At 42.2% G+C, this 22566-nt stretch overlaps 1 protein-coding gene across 16 annotated transcripts in view; it reads right to left on the minus strand.

Annotated features, from left to right (window-relative positions):
• The window catches only part of LOC110502777 (RNA binding protein fox-1 homolog 3), a 756098-nt gene that overhangs the window by 637112 nt on the left and 96420 nt on the right, over nt 1-22566 (minus strand). The window lies entirely within an intron of this gene.

Genomic DNA, 22566 nt, shown 5'->3' on the forward strand with positions numbered 1-22566 from the left:
TTTCTGAGGAAATAAGGTTGTGGATTGCACCCAAATTGTCTATTTGAATTTATAGGATTCATATAATATTCAATAATTACAGTATCTCATCAGATTTGAGGCCAAAAGCCATCCACGGACACCCCACACCCCACTCCAATCCCACCTCAACAACGAGTATATACTATCAGTTCTCTATGTTTGACAACTAACATGCTGCTGCGTCTTGGAGTATTGTTTCTTCATCGTATGTCATGTATTCTCAGTGAATGTGGTGGTATCTTTTTTTTCTTTCCTGGTCAGATAAATTTGTCATTGAAGTTGTTCGGTTTATGTCCAATCTCACAACCTGATATTGCCAGGTTCTGACCTCTGACCTCTGTTCCTGCTATTAGGTAATTGTTTTTTTAAAGAACGTTAGTTTGTTTTAGAAAATATTTAGGACTTATTTATTTCTTGCCACACACTCTAAAACTAACTGCAGCTCTTTGTTCAGTGTTGCAGTGATTTCAGTCACTGTAGTAGATTACTTGTATAATGTTGAGTCATCTGCATACATAGACACACTGACTTTACTCATGTCAGTAAAGATTGAACAAAGTAAGGGGCCTATACAGCTGCCCTGGGGAATTTCTGATTCTACCTGGATTATGTTGGAGAGGCTTCCATTAAAGGGCACCCTCTGTGTTCTGTTAGACAGGTAACTATTTTTCCATAATATAGCAGGGGATGTAAAGCCATAACACTGAAGACTAACCAAACAGCCCCCACAACATTTTAATCATAAATGTCTCTCAGCCAATCATCAGTAATTTGTGTAAGTTCTGTGCTTATGTAATATCCTTCCCTATAAGCGTGCTGAAAGTCTGTTGTCAATTTGTTTACTGTAAAATAGCATTGTATCTGATCAAACATTTTTTTCCCAAAAGTTTACTAAGGGTTGGTAACAGGCTGATTGGTTGGCTATTTGAGCCAGTAAAGGGGGCTTTATTATTCTTAGGTAGCAGAATCACTTTTGCTTCCCTCCAGGCCTGCGGGCACACACTTTCTAGTAGGCTTAAATTGAAAATAAGGCAAATAGAAGTGGCAATATCTTCCACTATTATCCTTGCTTGTCATTGTTGATAGACAACAATACTTTTTTCATCTCTTCCACACTCACTTTGTAATGTGATTGAACTATCCCTTTAACAATGTGGGTGTGGGGGATTCCTTAAAAAATTATCACCTAATAGCAGGAACAGCACCATCTAGACGTCAGAACCCGGTAACATCAGGATGTAAGATGGGACATAAACCCAACAACTTCAATGACAAATTTCTCTAAACAAAAAATAACGTCACCATATTCACTGAGAATACATTACATAAGATGAAAAAACAATACTCCTAGCCGCAACTCCAAACAACTTGTCAAAGACAGAGAACTGACACGATATGCACGTAGTTGGGGTGGAATTGGAATGGATTGTGGGGTGTGAGGTATCCATGGCTTTAGACCATTTCTTTGGAATGCTCATGTCTTTCTCATTGTTAGAACAAAGGTTAGTCCAAATTGGATGTTAGGTACTATATTTATTGAATATTAAAATGGCCAATTTGGTTGCAATCAATTAGCTTAATTTCAACAAAATAATATTGCACGAATTCTTATCCGATCTCTTTCTAACAACAGAAATGATTTTCAGAACAATCTGAGATGGTGGGTGTCTAAATCCTTTGAGGTGGAACGACCGAGAAGGAAAACTGTGTAGTGTGCTTTGCAGTATGGTGTCTTGGCAGAGATGAGGGTGACTGTCATCAATCCGTTGGCCTTGCACAGACTGCAGTGACTCAATACGAAAAACATTTATTTTCTCTCTCTATCGCTCACGTTCACTCTCACTCTCTTAGATATACTCTCCCTCTGTGTCCCGCTTGAACTCCTTTTTCCTATTCTTCTCTGCCTCCAGCAGCCAATACAGTACATATCTTTTACCCCTCTCTCTCCCTCTCCCCTATATTTTACTCTCCCTCTCCTTTACTCTCCCTCTCCCCTATATTTTACTCTCCCTCTCCCCTATCTTTTACTATCCCTCTCCGCTATCTTTTACTCTCCCTCTCCCCTATCTTTTACTCTCCCTCTCCCCTATCTTTTACTCTCCCTCTCCCCTATCTTTTACCTACCTTCTCCCTCAGTATCCCGTCCTCGCTCTCTCTCCCTCTCCCTTCTCTTTTACTCTCCTTCTCCCTCAGTATCCCGCCCTCGCTCTCTCTCCCTCTCCCCTATCTTTTACTCTCCTTCTCCCTCAGTATCCCGCCCTCGCTCTCTCTCCCTCTCCCCTATCTTTTACTCTCCTTCTCCCTCAGTATCCCGCCCTCGCTCTCTCTCCCTCTCCCCTATCTTTTACTCTCCTTCTCCCTCAGTATCCCGCCCTCGCTCTCTCTCCCTCTCCCCTATCTTTTACTCTCCTTCTCCCTCAGTATCCTGCCCTCGCTCTCTCTCCCTCTCCCTCTCCCCTATCTTTTACTCTCCTTCTCCCTCAGTATCCCGCCCTCGCTCTCTCTCCCTCTCCCCTATATTTTACTCTCCTTCTCCCTCAGTATCCCGCCCTCGCTCTCTCTCCCTCTCCCCTATCTTTTACTCTCCTTCTCCCTCAGTATCCCGCCCTCGTTCTCTCTCCCTCTCCCCTATCTTTTACTCTCCTTCTCCCTCAGTATCCCGCCCTCGCTCTCTCTGCCTCTCTCTCAGTCAACAAATAAGGACAGAGAGGACTCAGCTTTCCTAAAGAGTGGAGCGGTAGAGCAGAGGAAAGGACGAGAGGAGGAGAGGCCTGGGGCGATACACAAACAGGATCAACACTTCAGCCAAAAATACAGCAGGCTGTATCTCTCTTAGAAACAACCCAGGAAAAGAGAGGGGAGAAGAAAGAGAGGGGGGATGGAAACAGAACTAGCAAGAGAAAGAATTAGTGTGAAAAACCCAAGGTGCAAGAGAGAGAGAGTGAGGAGAAAGATGGCAGTCTCACCCAGGCAAGGGGGGGATTAGTGAAATCTAAGCCCCCTCTCTGTGCTGCTCCTTTTGGGTTTACTGTCAAATAACAGCCCTTGGCTTTGGCCTATATATTGCTGCTGAGAGAGAGGCTGTTGGAATGTTCCTTAATTTCATTCTGAATTAAATTAAGGGGTGGTTTGGAGAGTCATGTCTGGGTACTCAAACTGGGAACAGAAGAATGTGTGTGTGTGTGTGTGTGTGTGTGTGTGTGTGTGTGTGTGTGTGTGTGTGTGTGTGTGTGTGTGTGTGTGTGTGTGTGTGTGTGTGTGTGCGTCTGTTCGTGTGAATATGCGACTGGCGAGTTTGTGTGCGTGTAGTCAAATCTACAACTATTATCTTCATAAACAACTTATAAAATTGTAGTACATAAAAGCATATTGTTTTGTAATTTCCCTGTATTTTCCATTATGATTTCTATGAATGTATCTTTTAAAGATAAAAGACAAACAATAAACCAACAACATATGTCCTTCACCTAGACACAGTTGAAGTCAGTGCACTAAACATTTAGTTAAAGCCTGCCTGATTAAAAAGTATTTAGAGAGGAGTTGGGTACAAGAGAGACACTGCAGAGAGTCAAACTCAAAGCACTAAACAATTACCTTGCCAGGGACTACAGGAACATTACCATATTAAAGGGACTGGGACACTTGAGGACAAAGATAATGATGGTGGGATGAAAATAGCTCACACTTTAATTTGGACACACAGCCATGCAAACACACACATGCACGCACCTACGCACACACACACACACACACACACACACACACACACACACACACACACACACACACACACACACACACACACACACACACACACACACACATAACACCTATAACATGTTTGCTGAGGTGTGTGTGCGTGTGTTTATGTGTGTGTTTGTGTGTGTGAGTGTAAATGTCCAACATAGTTTCTGCTCATTCCATGACAGCATCACTGTCATTGTCAACAGTGACATGGCTGAACTTGGAGAAACTTTCATTTTCAACTACTGGGGAATCTCGCCGCTCTGCCCTTCCAGCCATGGCCGCGTGCACATGGGTGTGTGAGTGGTTTTTGTGTGTGTGTGTGTGTGTGTGTAGAGACATGGAGTTCAGTGGCATGGAACTGATTGCCCTGCCAAACTCTGACAATTACTATATGGGCACAGAGACATTGCCACTGACACACATGCACACGCACACACACACACACACACACACACACACACACACACACACACACACACACACACACACACACACACAGCCTCCAGACGTCTGACCCATACACCTCTCCACTGGCGTGAGACGGATGTGAGAATCCTGTTCCCTGCTGACTGGGTTCACAGAAGCAAACACACACACGATCTCACACACACAAAACTTGCACTATCCCAAAATAACCTGGTCACACACATCAGACCCAAACATTCATACACTGTATGCATTTTATTCTAGTAAACAATGTCAAAGAATGAGTATGAAAGAAGCCCTATAGTATCCAATTACCTCAAAATATGAAACTATGAGATTAAGTTGCAGGCTGCAGACATTGTGTAGTATTAATGTAGTACTCTGTTGAGGCTTTTTAGCTGTATATGTGGAGCTAATACACTGTGTGTGTGAGCCTGCGTGTGGCTAATACACTTCTCTGACTAGCCTACACACACCTGCTTACCACAGCTATCCATCAGAATTAGACGTTCATCAGTGCTTCTCAAACATCAAACTTTGAAGTTGTTGCAAATGTCAAATTTCAAAGTGTTTAAGGTTGTTTAGGCATTAACTCCAAAATCTTAAGGTTAAGCATTACGTCTGAATGGTTAATCTAAGGGTGAATAACAACTTTCTATCACTGGATACGAACTTGCAACCTTTAGAGTCAAAAACACGTTCACACCCATCCAACATCATAAGCAAAACCAAAACCTACTTAAAGGTAGCAGCACTTGCTCACTGTTGCCGCTAGTGGCCGACGTTGTCAGACATGGATGGAGGTCGAATACTGACCTGTATCACGGGTGACCTGGCTGGCTAACCACAATGCATCTGTATCTGGACATTAGTTCAACACCATAGCACTATTGGGGAAGAGAGAAAAGAGATAGCATAGCTCTCTCTAGCTCTCCTCTCTGTCCTTCTCCTCTCATCTCTCCCTTTCTACCACACATCATCTCTATCTCTTTTTAACTCCTACTACTTTTTATCCTCCTGTTTCCCTGCTCAACCTTCTCTCTCTCTCTCTCTCTCTCTCTCTCTCTCTCTCTCTCTCTCACCTCTGTTGTCTCCCTTTCCACAGCATATGATCTCTATCTGATCTCTATCCGTAGCACTCACTTCTGTCATCATGAAGTGCTTTGAGAGGCTCGTTAAGGATCATATCACCTCCACCTTACCCAACACCTTAGACCCACTACAATTAGCATACCACCCCACTACACTGCACACAGCCATATCCCATCTGGACAAGACGAATACCTATGTAAGAATACTGTTCATCAACTACAGCTCAGCCTTCAATACCATAGTGCCTTCCAAGCTCATCACTAAGCTCAGGGCACTGAGTCTGGACCCGCCCTGTGCAACCTGGTCCTGGACTTCCTGACAGGCCGACCCCAGATGGTGAAGGTAGGCAACAACAACTCTGCTATGCTGATCCTCAACACAGGGGCCCCACAAGAGTGCATGCTCAGCGTGCTCTCTCTCCTCTCTCTTTATCTCTCCTCTCCCTCTATCTCTCTCCCCTCTCTCTCTCTCTCTCTCTCTCTCAATTCAGTTTTTTCAATTTAAGGGGCTTTATTGGCATGGGAAACATACAGTATGTTAACATTGACAAAGCAAGTGAAAAAAATGTACGTTAAACATTACACTTACAAAAGTTCCAAAATAATAAATACATTTCAAATGTTATATTATGTCTATATACAGTCTTGTAATGATTTGCAAATACAAAAGGGAAAATAAATAAACATAAATATAGGTTGTGTTTAAAATGGTGTTTGTTCTTCACTGGTGGCCCTTGTGGCAACAGGTCACACATCTTGCTCTCTCTATCTTCTTCTCTAACCCTCTCTTGTGTTCTTCTCCTCCTGTTTCCCTGCTCCTCCTCTCTCCAGAGTACAGTTGTCTCTCCCACTGTGATTCTATCAGATCGATCTCTCGCTTATTCATTTTTCATTGATAGCCTGAGAGAATGGGATGAGTGTTTTGAAAAGCAGTCTAACCTGCCCTCCCACCTCAAACGAACATGCACACACTCACACACGCACACAGTCACACCCACACACACACACACTCTCACGCGCGCACACACACACACAAAAACACACATTCACAGGATATACCATGAGCCCCGGCCTCACACCAATTCACCAATTCCAAAAAGAAAGAAAACATTAAGATACATCGTAAAACACACAATCTCACAGGAGAAACTGACAAACTGGGCTCATAAAAATATGAGTCTAAATATCTCCAAAACACTCACAAAATAAGGCCTAAACTCTCACAATGTTTTGTAAGTCTAAACCCCTCCCAAACACATCACAAAGCCTAAGCCCTAACTTCTCATCAAGGTCCCTTACACATTTCAACACAAGACACTGTAGACAGCTAGTCATAGTCAATTAGGCAAATTAGCGGTTATTTCTTCAACTGAGTCCTTTACAGAATGAGCAATAGTGTTGTAATGAGTTTAATGCTGATAATACTGGGGTTGCTTTGTAATCACGCATTCTGTTGTCTACAACAACGCTAGAGGCATCAGGGTGAGGACACTCATGAAGACATGTTTGTGTAAGTCCGCCCACCCGTCTGTCACTTTCTGTCTGTGTGTGTGTGTGTGTGTGCATGTGTGAGTGCGTGCGTGTGAGCGTGTGTTGCAGCCCCAAGGGATTCCCTAGCATGGTGAGAGCATTTTAGCAGGCAGCACTCTTTCTGTTCATGAGTTTATCAGTGGGATCTTAAAACAACAAAAAAATCACCAAGCTTTAGAATCATCCCATTCATGTCTAAACAGGTTGACAAGTTGTGTGACATTTTGTTTCTTAACACCCTAGAGTCGATTGACACACCGCATCCGCCAGTGTCGCATTTCTGCATCTGCAGTGAAAGGTCGCAGAGCTAGAGCTGTGTTTGTCAGGCCATGAGACTTCTCACGTAAATGTCTGTAGCATCCGAACGGTTTTGCTCTGCGACCCCCACAAGTGTCAGGCGACTCGTCCAAAGTCAGTACAGTCGATATGACAACTTCTGTTTGGTAGCATCCGAACCGTTTGGCCTACAAACTAATGTTACCGTTGTGGAAAGGGGAGATTCTCACGAATACGATGGCGTTCTCCATTTTGCTCCACAACCCCCACAAGTGTCACGGGACTTGTCTGAAGGTTAACAGTACCGGTTTTAAAAAACAAATGGAAGTATGAAGGTAGTATGAAGGGGTTAAATGTGTGTAAAAAAATATATAGAATTACAACAGACACTTCAAAACCTTGTTTCTTACGATGTATTTTTTACTGTCCTTTTTGCCATTTATGAATGTGTTATTCAATGCGTTTCTATGGACTTTAGTAGTAAGCCAAAATCTACATTTTATCAAATCATGCCTAAATGATACCTAAAGGGATCCTCAAATTCTAAATCAAATAGCTAAATGATCCATAGTATGATCATCTTAAAACAGTTCCATTTGTCAGTTTAGCACCCCCTCTACCCCAAGAAGAATTAAGAACAAAGGTGCCATAACCACTTGGTATGTGTACTGGTAACAGAGGTTCAGGAGAGAGAGAGAGATAACAAGACGGCCTCATCAAACTGTCATTAATCATGGTAGGAAAGAGGGGGAAGGGTAATTGGAGGGAGGAAGGCGGGAGGGAGAGAGGGAGGAGAAAAGGGGGAGGAGGGCGGGAGTGAGGGTACGAAGGAGAGATGGAGGAAGGGATCAGTTAGATTTTATTGTAAATACAATTCAACAATAAATTACTGTATTGCTATTTTGGTATATGTTTACCCCAGCAAACTGGAAATTATGGTGGACTGTGGAGATATATTATGGGGGAAGAAATAATCGTGGGCTCATTAACATATTTGAAGGCGTGCCTTGTAAATGGCTATATTTGTTGCACACGTTAGTTTGAGTCCTGTACCAATTTAAGCAATATATGGTCAAATTTTTTATTCCAGCAATTAAGTGTATATATGAAACAAATCATAATGGTGGTTGGTCTTAACATTTTTAATGGTTGAGTATTTATCTGTTTGCCCTGTTATCACGGCTAGTTTGGAAACCTTTGTTTAGGTCTCTAGAAGTTTAACTGATTTAAAATACCTAGTATTCATTAATATACTGTATTATGTGATGTCTACAGTCAATCAGCTTGCTCTAATCCCTTGTTATTACAGTACAATAATGTGGATGTCATTGTCTTACAGTTGAATAGTCACTTTTACTGCATTGTGCTGTGTTTCATTGCTCTTTCATCAAGTTACCATTAATATCTCAGTAGTGTATTGGTGTAACAGTATAGACTTTACATTGTTCCCCTCGCCCCGACCTGGGCGCGAACCAGGGACGCTTTGCACACGTCAACAGTCACCCTCGAAGCATCGTTACCCATCGCTCCAAAAAAGCCGAGGCCCTTGCAGAGCAAGGGGAACCACTACTTCAAGGTCTCAGAGCGAGTGACTTCATCGATTGAAACGATATTAGCACGCACCCCCGCTAACTAGCTAGCCATAGCTAGCCATAACATACAGTAAATTTGATTACAGTAAATTTGGGGTATTTTTGGCAATTGATTATTGTAAAATGGATTACAGTAGTGTTGCTGCATTTGCAGCTAGTAAGTTACTGTACATTTTACATGAAATGTTTTACAGTGTAGCAACACATTTAGCTTTCTATGTGGGCATTCGACATTTGTATGAACTGTAATTTGTGTTGTTTAATGTTTTATGAAACTAAGCAGATGCAAAAGTAATTGCTAACTAGCTAAATCATTTTCTGCAATTTTAATGTGCAATTTTGTAAGCTTGCCTTGCTGTTCATGAAAAAATATATATTTTAAAGTCAATCACTTGTCATTGTTCTTTATTGTTGTAACGTTAGAGATTGAAGATATTTAACATTAGAGATTGAAGATATTTGCCAATGCAGGCAATGTAGCAGTAGCTAAGTCGTGCTTATTGTGTAGTGCAGGATGACAATACCTGGATTCTATGGATGAGTAGCTATGTAGCCGATCTGTACATGGACCCTATGCTTAGAATAAATATTAGTTCAGAACGGTAATGGTAATGACTGAGTGTTACATGTCAAACTGCTATGGAATGAAAGTCCTGTTTCAGTACTACTTCACATTGAACCACAGCCAGAGGATGGGTACATTATGCTCATTTGTTGCCCATATGTTAGCTATGTATTTATTGCAAGAAAAATATAAGGAAACCTATTACTTCCACCAGTACAGGCATTGTGAAAAACACAAGGCTTGTCATCAATTAATTGCATGGCATACGTTGGCAGTTTCTGATGTGCGCGATTGATGTAGTGATGTCCCATTCCCTACACTGTAAAGGGGTAGGTGTGAATTTGACAGTACCTCACAGGCAGCTCAGGGGCAAGTACAATTCTGTATTTTATATTACAGTACACCTACTGTTATATAAATATGGTATCAAAGCAAGTACTGTGTGATGACAGACATTACAATACTGTAAAATGTTTTACTGTAATTACAAGGTATTGGTGGAAGCAGGTCAGCTACGAGGTAAAGTGTTTACACATTAGAGTATATTGAAGAATATTTGGTGGTTATATCACTTGCACTTCTAGATACCACAGGATCGGTGTCCACCCCGTGGGATGGTTGAGCTAACGTAGGCTAATGTGATTAGCATGAGGTTGTAAGTATAGGCAGAACGCTTAAATTCTTATTAATTTAACTGCACAGTCCAACTTATAGTAGCTAGTACAGTGAAATAATACCATGCTATTGTTTGAGGAGAGTGTACAGTTATGAACTTGAAAATGTATCAATAAACCAATTAGGAACATTTGGGCAGACTTGATACAACATTTTGAACAGAAATGCAATGTTTCATTGGATCACTCTAAAACGTTGCACATACACTGCTGCCATCTATCTAAATCTAATTGCGCCTATCCTGGAATAATACACAACACATTATTTTTCTTTGTATTATCTGCTACCAGATCTACTGTGTTATATTCTCCTACATTCCTTATACATTTCCACAAACTTCAAAGGTTTTCCTTTCAAATAGCATCAATAATATGCATATCCTTGCTTCAGGTCCTGAGCAGTTAGATTTGGGCATGTCATTTTAGGCAAAAATTTTAAAAAAATGGCCCGATCCTTAAAACTTCTACAGGATCAGGTGTTTTTTTTAAAGCTATGAGGCACAATGAGAATATACAATGAAAATTGGTACAGCATTCTCACTCATGGGTGCAACAAATATGCCCTCTTTAGAGAAACGCCTCAAAATGTGTTAATGAGCCAGAAACAACATTACCATGCACCTACTACTTGGGCTAACAGATCGTTCTACAAGTCCAGCCTCTCCCATCTCCTCATTGGTTTATAGAAGCAGGTACCCACGTGCCATCTCCTCATTGGTTATACCCATGTGGGTGACTGAAAGACGAATGAGGTCGGTGGCAGTAATGCACCCAACTTATGAAAATTGCCAATCGCAAAGAAAGTCAAGAGAAGAAAAAGCCTGGAAGGAAGAAAGATGACTAGAAACGATTCGGTTGACGGTTTTATGTGTGAATTAATTGGCGGAATAGAGGACCTTGTGTATTCAGGTAAAATAACATCTCAATGTTTCTATCCCAGGACAAATTAGCTAGCAACAGCAAGCTAGCTAAATAGGACGAATTAGCTAGCAAGTGCAAGCTAACTAGATAAATTGCCATAAATGTTTAATGCTTTTCGAACTGTCCCTAAATTAATATAATTGGTTCAGAATTTGTTTTGATATTTTAACCTGTGTGTCATTATCACGTTTGGTGTGAGTGGACAAAATCAATAAATGCATGATGGCGCACGCGCGCAGCCGGTTTGGGTTCTGTGTAAGGGGGAGGGGGTATTGGGTGTGAGCCCTAAAGACAGAGTATTAAAGAGAGAGGGATAGAGGGGGGGAAGGAGGCAGGGCAAGAAGATAGGAAGTGAAGATAATGAATAAAGGGAAAGAAAGGAGAGTGAGAGATAGTAATGCAGTACTGTAGGATTTCTCTAGACATCCGTTACCCCCCAAAAACTCATTGTTCAATGTTTTTTTTATTTGTCCAAAATGCACCTAAACTGTGAAATATAGCCTACCACATGATATATATTTTCCAAATATACACTTTCACACAATGATACCATGACAACCACACTTCCATCAAAACCAGAAATGGATTTACATTTAAAAAATCACCTACACACTAAGGGCTGGATGTACACCTACGCATGCCTTTCCTACACACTTCTTAGTAGGTGGTATTCAGACTTACCTTATGCAAATGCATAACGGGCTTTGCAAGGGTGGTTCTATTGCGGGTGCTGAATACATTTCATTCAACCACTGAAAACACTCTTACTCGCTGGCCAACAGCTTTTCTAGTGAAGGTTCTCATTCAATAGTGTTTTCAGTACATTTATCAAAAGCCAAACCCCTTTGAATTTGGTGTACCTTTAATTTGAATTTTCTCGACAGACTCACTAGAATACATGAAGGGAACGGTTCAGAATTAGTGATCAGTGAAAGAAAGCCATGTAAATACAAGCATAGTCATCTCCTTTTCAGCCCCAATTGGTAGTCTTAAAAATACTCTGATCTTGTATATTATTTAGTGTTAGGGAAGTATTCAGGAATACACAAAAGATATTGGTGAATCGAAAATACAGTGGTTAGATTAATCCTGAAAGTTGTCATATTCAATTGTTCCATGAAATATCAAAAGGTGAGAAAAGTATACAATAGAGGTTGAACAGTAGTCCTATAAATCTACTATAACAAATATTTTTAATCATGGAACTGTGATGACAACCAAGATGGTGCAGCAGTTAGACATGTTTGTTTTTTAGTCCCATGTAAATATTGTCTTTTTCAGGGGTTGTTTACATTTCATTCACTTTTTTTCATTTTCAAAATAAATATACATTCCTTCAACCCGCCTCACCCAATGTGGTATGGATTAGCAATTTTGTTTAGACCTTATAACTGGAGCATCCATCAGAAGCTAGCCAGCTAATTAGCTACTAGCTATTTAGTCATTGTTAGCCTCTGCTGGTGGTCTTTACCTTTAGCTCGGACTCCTGCCGCTTTAGCCCGGATAATACCTGCCAGTCTGCACAGCGCAATATCAGCATGAGCATATCGGACTGCTTTTCTTTCCACTACATCACCGGAATCCTGCCACAAGCTCTGGACCAATACACCGGATCTTCACAGCTAGCTTGTTGCTACAGAGGAGATATTGTGGCTAACGCCCTTGTCCAAAAGCATGCACCAGTTAGCCCCGAGCTAGGCCCATCTCCCGACAAGCAAACAAAGTATGCCAACTACAACACTTGTCTCACCAATTGGCCTGGACCCTTATTGACACAGAGCCCTGCCGATCCATCACGACTGTTCTGCTGACGTAACTCGGACAAAGCGCTCTCAACCGGCCTCTGCGTCATGGATGTTTGGTGATGATCCATCTGCTAGCCCCGCCCTGCTAACTCCCTGAACGCCTGTCTCACGCTCGCTCAACGTAGCAAATGACTACCCTGTTTCATCTAGTGCTGCTCATTGGACCCTATGATCACTCGGCTACACAGCCGATGCCTGATAGACTGTCCATTAACACAAACCGAAACAACCAACAGAAGCTAGCCAGCTAACTAGCTACTAGCTAGTAGTCAGTTAGCCACTACTAGCGGTCATCAGCTAACCTTAACCCGGTCAACTCCTGCCAGTCTGAACAGCACGATTCAGCCCAGAGCATACCGGACTGCTTTTTCTACACCAAATCTCCATATCTCCGGATTCCTACTGCAAGCTCTAAACCTTTTCACCTGGATCAGCGCAGCTAGCTAGCTGCTATCCGAGTGGCTACTCCTGGAGCAAGCAAGCACCAATTAGCAAGGAACTAGCCCTGTGCTAGGCCCATCTCCCGGCCTACCTATTTTGCCAATTGGCCTGTACCCATTTTACTGCCAACACGGAGCCCCGCCGATCCACCATGACTGGTCTACCAACGTAATCCGCTCCAGGGGGTTTAACAGGCTCCTCCGTCGTGACGTTCTCTGAAGGCCCATCCACTAGCCTGCTTGCTGGGGCCCGCTAGCTATCTAGAACTTATCGGACTGTTAGCTGAAGGGGTCCATCAGCCAATTTCTTGGGCTACAATACCTATTTTGCCAATTGGCCTGGACCCTTTTTACTGCCTACACGGAGCCCTGCAGATCTATCACGACTGGTCTGCTGATGTAACTGACAGAGGGGAATACAACAGACTCTTCTGTCGCGAAGTCCCCTTAAGGCCCTTCTAGCCTGCTATCCCGACCCGCTAGCTGTCTTAGTCGCCGTGTCTCCACCTCACCTAGCTATTCACTGGTCCCTATGATCACTCAGCTACGCATGCCTCTCCCTAATGTCAATATGCCTTGTTCATTGCTGTTTTGGTTAGTGATTATTGTCTTATTTCACTGTAGAGCCTCCAGCCCTGCTCAATATGCCTTAGCTAGCCCTTTTGTTCCACCTCCCACACATGTGGTGACCTCACCTGGTTTAAATGGTGTCTCTAGAGACCTCTCTCATCTTCACTCAATGCCTAGGTTTACCTCCACTGTATTCACATTCTACCATACCCTTGTCTGCACATTATGCCTTGAATCTATTCTTCCACGCCCAGAAACCTGCTCCTTTTTGCCAGGATTTGGCCAGGATTGTTCAGGTTTTGGTCACTAGATGCCCCCATTGTGCTTTTTGCCCCTTTTGTTTTTCCCTTGTTCTAGTTATTAGTTGCACCTGTGCCTCATTTCCCTTGAATGTATTTAAACCCTTAGTGTTCCTCAGTTCTTTGCTCTGTATTTGTATGTTAGCACCCAGCCATGCCGTGAACTTTTGTTTCTCTAGTTGGATTTTCTTGAGGTACTCTGGTTTTGTTCTTGTTTATTTTTTATCATTCTTTTGAGGTTTGATTTTTCCCTGCTGTTCTTATCACTTTGTGGATTTTCCTTGTGTCTTGGAGGATATACATTTTTTCTCTTGGAATTACTTTTGACGTTGTGGATTTATATTTTTGCCTGAAGATCTTTTCATTTTTCTTTATTAAATCACCGTCTCTAGTACTGCTGTGTCTGCCTCATCTTCTGGATTCTGCCGACTATTAGTGGCTCAGTTTACTAAGTGACTGTTTCTCACACCGGAGACCTGAGTTCATAACCGGGTCCTGACACTTTTAATCTCTGTTCTGAACGCACTAGACAACCAGTTTTTATATCCTTTAGCCGTACCCTTATCCTAATCCTCCTCTGTTCCTCTGGTGATGTAGAGGTTAATCCAGGCCCTGCAGCTCCTAGCTCCACTCCCATTCCCCAGGCGCTCTCATTTGTTGACTTCTGTAACCGTAAAAGCCTTGGTTTCATGCATGTTAACATTAGAAGCCTCCTCCCTAAGTTGGTTTAATTCCATGCTTTAGCACACTCTGCCAACCCGGATGTCCTAGCCGTGTCTGAATCCTGGCTTAGGAAGGTCACCAAAAATTCTGAAATTTCCATCCCAACATTTTCCGACAAGAGAGAACTGCCAAAGGGGGTGGTGTTGCAATCTACTGCAGAGATAGCCTGCAAAGTTCTGTCATACTTTCCAGGTCTGTGCCCAAACAATTCAGACTTCTACTTCTAAAAATCCACCTTTCCAGAAACAAGTCTATCACAGTTGCCGCTTGTTATCGATCACCCTCAGCCCCCAGCTGTGCCCTGGACACCATATGTGAATTGATTGCACCCATCTATCTTCAGAGCTCGTACTGTTAGGTGACCTAAACTGGGACATGCTTAACACCCCGGCCGTCCTACAATCTAAACTAGATGCCCTCAATCTCACACAAATTATCAATGAACCTACCAGGTACAACCCCAAATCCAGAAACACGAGCACCCTCATAGATAGCATCCTGACCAACCTGCCCTCTAAATACACCTCTGCTGTCATCATCCAGTATCTCAGCAATCACTGCCTCAATGCATGCATCCGTAAAACGACCACCCCTCATCACTGTCAAACGCTCCCTAAAAAACGTCAGCGAGCAGGCCTTTCTAATCGACCTGGCCCAGGTATCCTGGAAGGATATTGACCTCATTCCGTCAGCAGAGGATCATCTTAAATAAACACTCCCCATTCAAAAAAATGTCGAACCAGTAACAGATAGCCCCTTTGTTTTGCTAAGTATAGTGTTGGAGGCAATTTCGTAAAAGACATTGCCGAAGACAAGGATCGGTAGGATAGTCAGTTTTACAAAAGTATGTTTGGCAGCATGAGTGAAGGATGCTTTGTTGCGAAAGAGGAAACTGATTCTAGATTTAATTTGGATTGGAGATGCTTAATGTGAGTCTGGAAGGAGAGTTTAGTCTAACCAGACACCTAGGTATTTGTAGTTGTCCACATATTCTAAGTCAGAATTGTTGTATGGCATTGAGACTCGTTTGGAGGATAGCAACACAGTGTCCAAAGAAGGGCCAGAAGCATACAGAATGGTGTTGTCTGCATAGAGGTGGATCAGAGAATCACCATCAGCAAGAGCGACATCATTGATACGTATATACAGAGAAAAGAGTCAGCCCAAAGATTAAACGCTGTGGCACCCCCATAGAGACTGCCAGAGGTCCGTACAACAGGCCCTCCGATTTGACACACTGAACTCTATCTGAGAAGTAGTTTGTGAACCAGGCGAGGCAGTCATTTGAGAAACCAAGGCTGTTGAGTCTGCCGATAACAATGTGGTGATTGACAGAGTCGAAGGCCTTGGCAAGGTTGATAAATATGGCTGCACAGTATTGTCTCTTATTGATGGCGGTTATGCTATAGTTTAGGACCTTGAGCGTGGCTGAGGTGTACCCATGACCAGCTCGGAAACCAGATTGCATAGCGGAGAAGGTACGGTGGGATTCGAAATGGTCAGTGATCTGTTTGTTAACTTGGCTTTTGAAGACCTTAGAAAGGCAGGGTTGGATAGATATAGGTCTGTAGCAGTTTGGGTCTAGAGTGTCTCCCCCTTTGAAGAGGGGATGACCACGGCAGCTTTCCAATCTTTGGGGATCTCAGATGATCCTAAAGAGAGGTTGACCAGTCTAGTAGTAGGGGTTGCAACTATTTCAGCGCATAATTTTAGAAAGAGAGGGTCCAGATTGTCTAGCCCGGCTGATTTGTAGGGGTCCATATTTTGCAGATCTTTCAGAACATCAGCTGTCTGGATTTGGGTGAAGGAGAAATGGGGAGGCTTGGGCAAGTTGCTGTAGGGGGTGCAGGGATGTTTACCAGGGTAGCCAGGTGGAAAGCATGGCCAGTCACAGAAAAATGCTTATGGAAATTCTCGATTATCGTGGATTTATCGGTGGTGACAGTGTTTCCTAGCCTCAGTGCAGTGGGCAACTGGGAGGAGGTGCTCTTATTCTCCATGGACTTTACAGTGTCCCAGAACTTTTTGGAGTTTGTGCTACAGGATGTAAATTTCAGTTTGAAAAAGCTAGCCTTTGCTTTCCTAACTGCCTGTGTATATTGGTTCCTAACTTCCCTGAAAAGTTGCATATCGCGGGGGCTATTCGAAGCTAATGCAGAACGCCACAGGATGTTTTTGTGCTCGTCAAGGACAGTCAGGTCTGGAGTGAACCTGGGGCTATATCTGTTCCTGGTTCTACATTTTTTCAGATATTTTTTTCATTTGGGACATTTGAAATGTCCCAAATAATTGCACAACTTGTAATACGTTAGCCTAACATGATCCACTATTGCTAGCGATCCTCAGGAACAACAACACGGGCGTGATAGAGGAAAAAATGTCATGTAATTATGCAAAATGTAAGGCAACTAACACTAAAGTGACAGTTATAAATGTATGTGAGTATAACTGACAGTTGCTATGGATAGTGGCTAATATTGAACACATTGCATACAGTGAAACATCTGGGCATATAATTAAAACATTGTAGAAATCATAAATCAACTTGGTAGGTTTGGCGCTATACTGTCATTTGCGCATGGCTAAGAAGCCTATAGTTGGGTCTCCAAATTTAATCCCTGCAAGTTAAAAACCCAGCATTTCATAAACGTCACAGTGGAAAAGGTGAAATTCTACCTGTTCCACATTTGTCTCCAGCAATCATAAGGAAAAATAGATCCAAAACAATTGTCATGTATATTTACAATCCCCTCATCCAAACGGCTTACTCATTTACCTAGATCTATCAATAGCTCTTATCAATTAGTCAATTACAGTACATGGATAATGGTGTCATTTATATTGGAAAAAAATAAAGTAGATGTTGCTCTACTTGGAACCGACAGGTTGCTCGACCTTATTCATCGTTTAATCGCATGCAAAGGTGGTGAAATTATGAGGGAAGTCAAGGTCAGAATGTGTTTTATCTGTAGCTTTTTCAATAAATATGAATCAAATGCAACCACCAACTGTTTACTCATTGCTGTTCTAAGATGGCAACTCAGCAGAAAGACGCATGTGCCCATTGAATCTAAACAAGGAAACAATCTGTGGTGGTATTTGATAACGTTTATTGAAAAAGTATGGATTTCAGCAAACAAAGAAAGGCACACAACAACAAAAGGACAAACATAGGTACAAGGTGGACATTTCAATTATTGATTTTGGTCAAATCAATGTAGTCGAAACTTAATTCTACAAAGCCTGGAATGGTCCAGTCCCTTTTTACGTTCGGGAAAGTTTACAGTTTTTCTCAATTGCTAAAACACTAAAACCCATTGGCTGAACAAAGTTCTCAGTTGCCTGGACTCATTTAGCTAATTTGCAGTCTGTTGTCAATACCTTAAACCATTTCACATGGTAAAACACAATTTGCAGATCTCACTTAGACTTTTCAGCAAAACTATAAACATATTCTCATTCTCAAAACACATTCTCCACTCTAATGCACATGTCGTCCATACTGGTAAACACAAGTGGCAACAATCAAATACAAATAGAGAACATATGTCATTGATTGAACACAACCACTCAAAATTGATTTAACCTGTTTCAAATGATGCGACACAACCAATATAAGCCAGTTCAGAGAGCAAACAGGTTGTTGAAGGTGGGAAGGAGAAAGTCTGAGAATGGATACTGTAGCACAGTGCATTGTAGGCTGTATACTGTACAATGGACAAATTGTCTGGCCCTGAACATTGTGCTTTCCCCATTTATTAACAGTACTGACTACTCAATCGATTTTGACTGGTTGCAGGTTCATATCAACAAAGAACAAGAATTACAGTATCACAGAGACAAAGGACAAGTTTGTGAGATGCAGGGTACAGTACTGTAAAAATAGGGATACAAGGAGGAGGAAGAACAAAAAACAAAATTGCAAAGAGCAAGGCAGAGTAGCAATTTCTGATAAATTTTGAGATACTATGATATAACATGTTTTTGTTCATCAAAAGACAATGAGGGAAAAATATGAATATTTTTTTAGATTAAAAATGTACTTCTCCCTGAGAATTGTATGTTTTGAACAATGTGTTTTCTATTTTCCGGTGTATTGTTTACTGACTGCTTGAGGGTGTATGTCATTTTGATCACTTTGTTTATGATTTGAGAGCAGTGTTTGATTTTGAACACAGGTAAAACTGTTTTGAGGCGAATATTTCATTTTGCAAGAGGAGTCAGAGGTTATGTAAATAGTGCTTGAAGATGAGGTATTGTGTTTATTGTTTTCAGGAAATGGAGCAAGTTTTCAGAAATTGCGTTTTGGCAATTGAGAAAAACTGTAATTGAACTTAAACGGTGCTGTATTGAACGACCAGTTGAAAAACAGGGAGGGGTTGGGTTGTGGGTTGGCATGGCTACTGCATCACTCAGTAAATACGTCACTCAGTGCTTCAAGCAACACCCCGCCACACCCACCAAATGGGAGCAAACATACCTCAAAGTCTTTTCAAGAAAGTACAAGAACGTTTTGTGGAAACCTGTCAAACCATTCCGCAACATAACAAATGCTCACAAGAACTGAACACACCTCAGGTCTCTGCTCTATGTTATTGGTGAAGTTCATCAGAAACTTCCTTCACCATGGCATGGAGTTTAGTCTGCTAGGAAGGTTATTGGTTCTATGTGGAGCCATAATGACTCAAAGAAACCTTTGAGCCCTTCAATGGTTCATTGCAGTTCAGGAAAGGTTTTTTTCCTATTTCAGTGATAATTAAATTGTTGGGCTGCAGCTCGTTCAAATATTTTGGGGCGTGGTTTGCGCACAGCTCTTTTCGTGCACTAGTGAGTGAGAGTGTAATTCCAGTTTATCTAATCTTTTGTGTTATGCTAGTATATGCTAAATATGACTGGCTAGTTATGGTGTCTTGTGGAAAGACTCACATAGTGCCTCAACTGAGAACAGTAGTCTAAATAAGAAGTCTCTACCTAGGGACTCCCAGCTGTTACAGAGCTAAAGTAGCACACCTGATTCAACTTCCAATCAAATCAAATCAAATGTTATTTGTCACATGTGCCGAATACAACAGGTGTAGACCTTACATGAAATGCTTACTTACAAGCCCTTAACCAACAATGCTTTAAGAAGTTGTTAAGTAAAAAATATAAAATAAAACTAACAAATAATTAAACAGCAGCAGTAAAATAATAATAGAGAGGCTTTATACAGAGGGTACCGGTACAGAGTCAATGTGCAGGGGCACCGGTTAGTGAATTGACATTGTAATAATACATATGGCATTTTAACAATATAACATGGCTAACCAGAATAAGAAAAACGGTATAGTTCTTCAAAAGGATCTACAAATAACCTTTGAGATTGAGGAAGGTTCTCCATAAAGGTTCTAAAAAGAACCATAAAAAACAGGTTCTATATAATCCCAAAAAGGGAACCACAATGGTTACAAGCCAAACAACCCCTACTTGGCACTATATATTACCATTGTTTTTAGTGTGTACTGTACAACACTACCTTTACTTAATTATGAATACATAAAGATAAAGACAGTTGAGACAAAGAAAATACTAACTTTGTTCTAGTAAGTCAGAATACATACAGCCTCTAAAAAATGATACGGACTTATTTTGATTCTAAATACAGTATGTGGAGAGAGACAACTGAATTAACTGACAACACATCTTTTAATTAATTCTAGCAGATATCTGAGCTATATCTAATGAATTATGTTCTGTGTACAGAAGTGACATGGACAGCATAACTGTTAATGAATGCAGGTATCTGAGCTGTCCAGTGACAGGCAGCATGTAAACACCTACCATTACCTCTCCTTTAAACATGTTTTAACCATCTGCTGCATGTCCTTAATTACCACGCACACATTTATCAATGAATTACAGATAAATAAACACTGACTAGCACCCACCTGGCTACAGCACCATGTCACATCACATCACTCGCTCTCTCACTTTCTTTATCTTTCTCTCTCCCCTCTCTCCATCTCTTTTCCTACTCGCTTCCCTCCCTCCTTCTTCCCGTCCTTCTTCCCTGGTTCCAGTCCATGTGTGTGTTAAGCTTCTTTAATATATGAAAGAGGACAGTGCTACACAGAGCTCTAGTAATTAGTGGACTAGGGCCGGGAACAGACTGTGTGGGAAAAGGGAACGAAAAGGGGAAAAAAGGCGAGAGAGAAAGTGAGAGACATAAATAATAAAATATAATCCCCCAGTGTCCACCAAAACAGAAGCACCATTCCTCCTTTATCTTATCCATCTATATATATCCCTTGCTTCTCCTTTGGTGGACGATTGCTCTAGCTAGGGAGGCAGGGAAAGAGGGAGAAAGAGTGTTCCATGGGAAAGGATGCCAGCGTGTGCATGTCAGCTGACTGGCAGGCATGCAGAGTCCTCTCTCTGTTTTTCACTCTCGGTCTCTTCATTACACCATCTCTCTTTCTTTCTCTCACTCTCTCACCCCCTCCCTTTCTCTCCTTCTTTCTCTCTTTCTTTCTCTCACTCTCTCACCCCCTCCCTTTCTCTCCTTCTTTCTCTCTTCCAGTCAAAGGGCAGGCAGGTGAGCGCAGGAGGGTCTAAGTAGCACAGGGATTTAGGGATAGGGGTGAAGAGAGGTGGAGGGATAGAGAGATGGTGAATTGAGGTGAAGGTGAAGAGAGGTGGGGGGCGGAGGTCTGGTTACACAGACTCGGCTGGTCTCGACCCGTAGGGATCGTCTCTGGCCGACTCAGAACATTGCTCTGGCACCACGGAGACGACCGGGCTGTCTCACACACACACACGCACACACGCACACACACACGCACACGTTATAGGTTCTTGTTTAATTTATCTACCAGTGGGCCATGCAGCCTGTCCATCCCTATCCCTGCATGGCCGACCCGGGCTGTCAGGCACGGCGTGTCAGAATATTTATCAGCTGGGAGAACAGCTTGTCCTCGTTGCTGCTGCCATGTCTATCTTGCCAGATGAAGCAGAGAGGAACGCAGAGCTACATACACTAACAAGGAGGGGTGACATCTCTCCATCCTACTCTCTCTTTTTTTTATCAGTCCCTTTTCCCTCTCTCTTTTTCCCTATCCTATCCTCTCCTCTTCCCCCTTCCTACTCTCTTCTTTCCTATCCTATCCTCTCCTCTGCCCTTTTCCTCTCTCTTCTTTCCTATCCTATCCTCTCCTCTTCCCCTTTCCCTCTCTCTTCTTTCCTTATCCTATCCTCTCCTCTTCCCCTTTCCCTCTCTCTTCTTTCCCTATCCTATCCTCTCCTCTTCCCCTTTCCCTCTCTCTTTTTCCCTATCCTATCCTCTCCTCTTCCCCTTTCCCTCTCTCTTCTTTCCTATCCTCTCCTCTTCCCCTTTCCCTCTCTCTTCTTTCCTATCCTATCCTCTCCTCTTCCCCTTTCCCTCTCTCTTCTTTCCTATCCTATCATCTCCTCTTCCCCTTTCCCTCTCTCTTCTTTCCTATCATATCATCTCCTCTTCCCCTTTCCCTCTCTCTTCTTTCCCTATCCTATCCTCTCCTCTTCCCCTTTCCCTCTCTCTTCTTTCCCTATCCTATCCTCTCCTCTTCCCCTTTCCCTCTCTCTTCTTTCCCTATCATATCCTCTCCTCTTCCCCTTTCCCCTTCTTTCCTATACATCATCTCTCTCTCAGTTTCTCACTTTCTATATCAAATCATCTTTCTCCCTTTCTCTCTCCTCTTCACTTTCTCTGTCCCCTTCACTTTCTCTCTCCTCTTCCCTTTCTCTCTCCTCTTCACTTTCTCTCTCCTCTTCACTTTCTCCTCTTCACTTTCTCTCTCCTCTTTACTTTCTCTCTCCTCTTCACTTTCTCTCTCCTCTTTACTTTCTCTATCCTCTTTACTTTCTCTCTC

The sequence above is a fragment of the Oncorhynchus mykiss genome, chromosome 23, assembly GCF_057628025.1.
Source record: "Oncorhynchus mykiss isolate SJ-2025 chromosome 23, ASM5762802v1, whole genome shotgun sequence".
In the NCBI taxonomy this organism is placed as follows: Eukaryota; Metazoa; Chordata; class Actinopteri; order Salmoniformes; family Salmonidae; genus Oncorhynchus; species Oncorhynchus mykiss.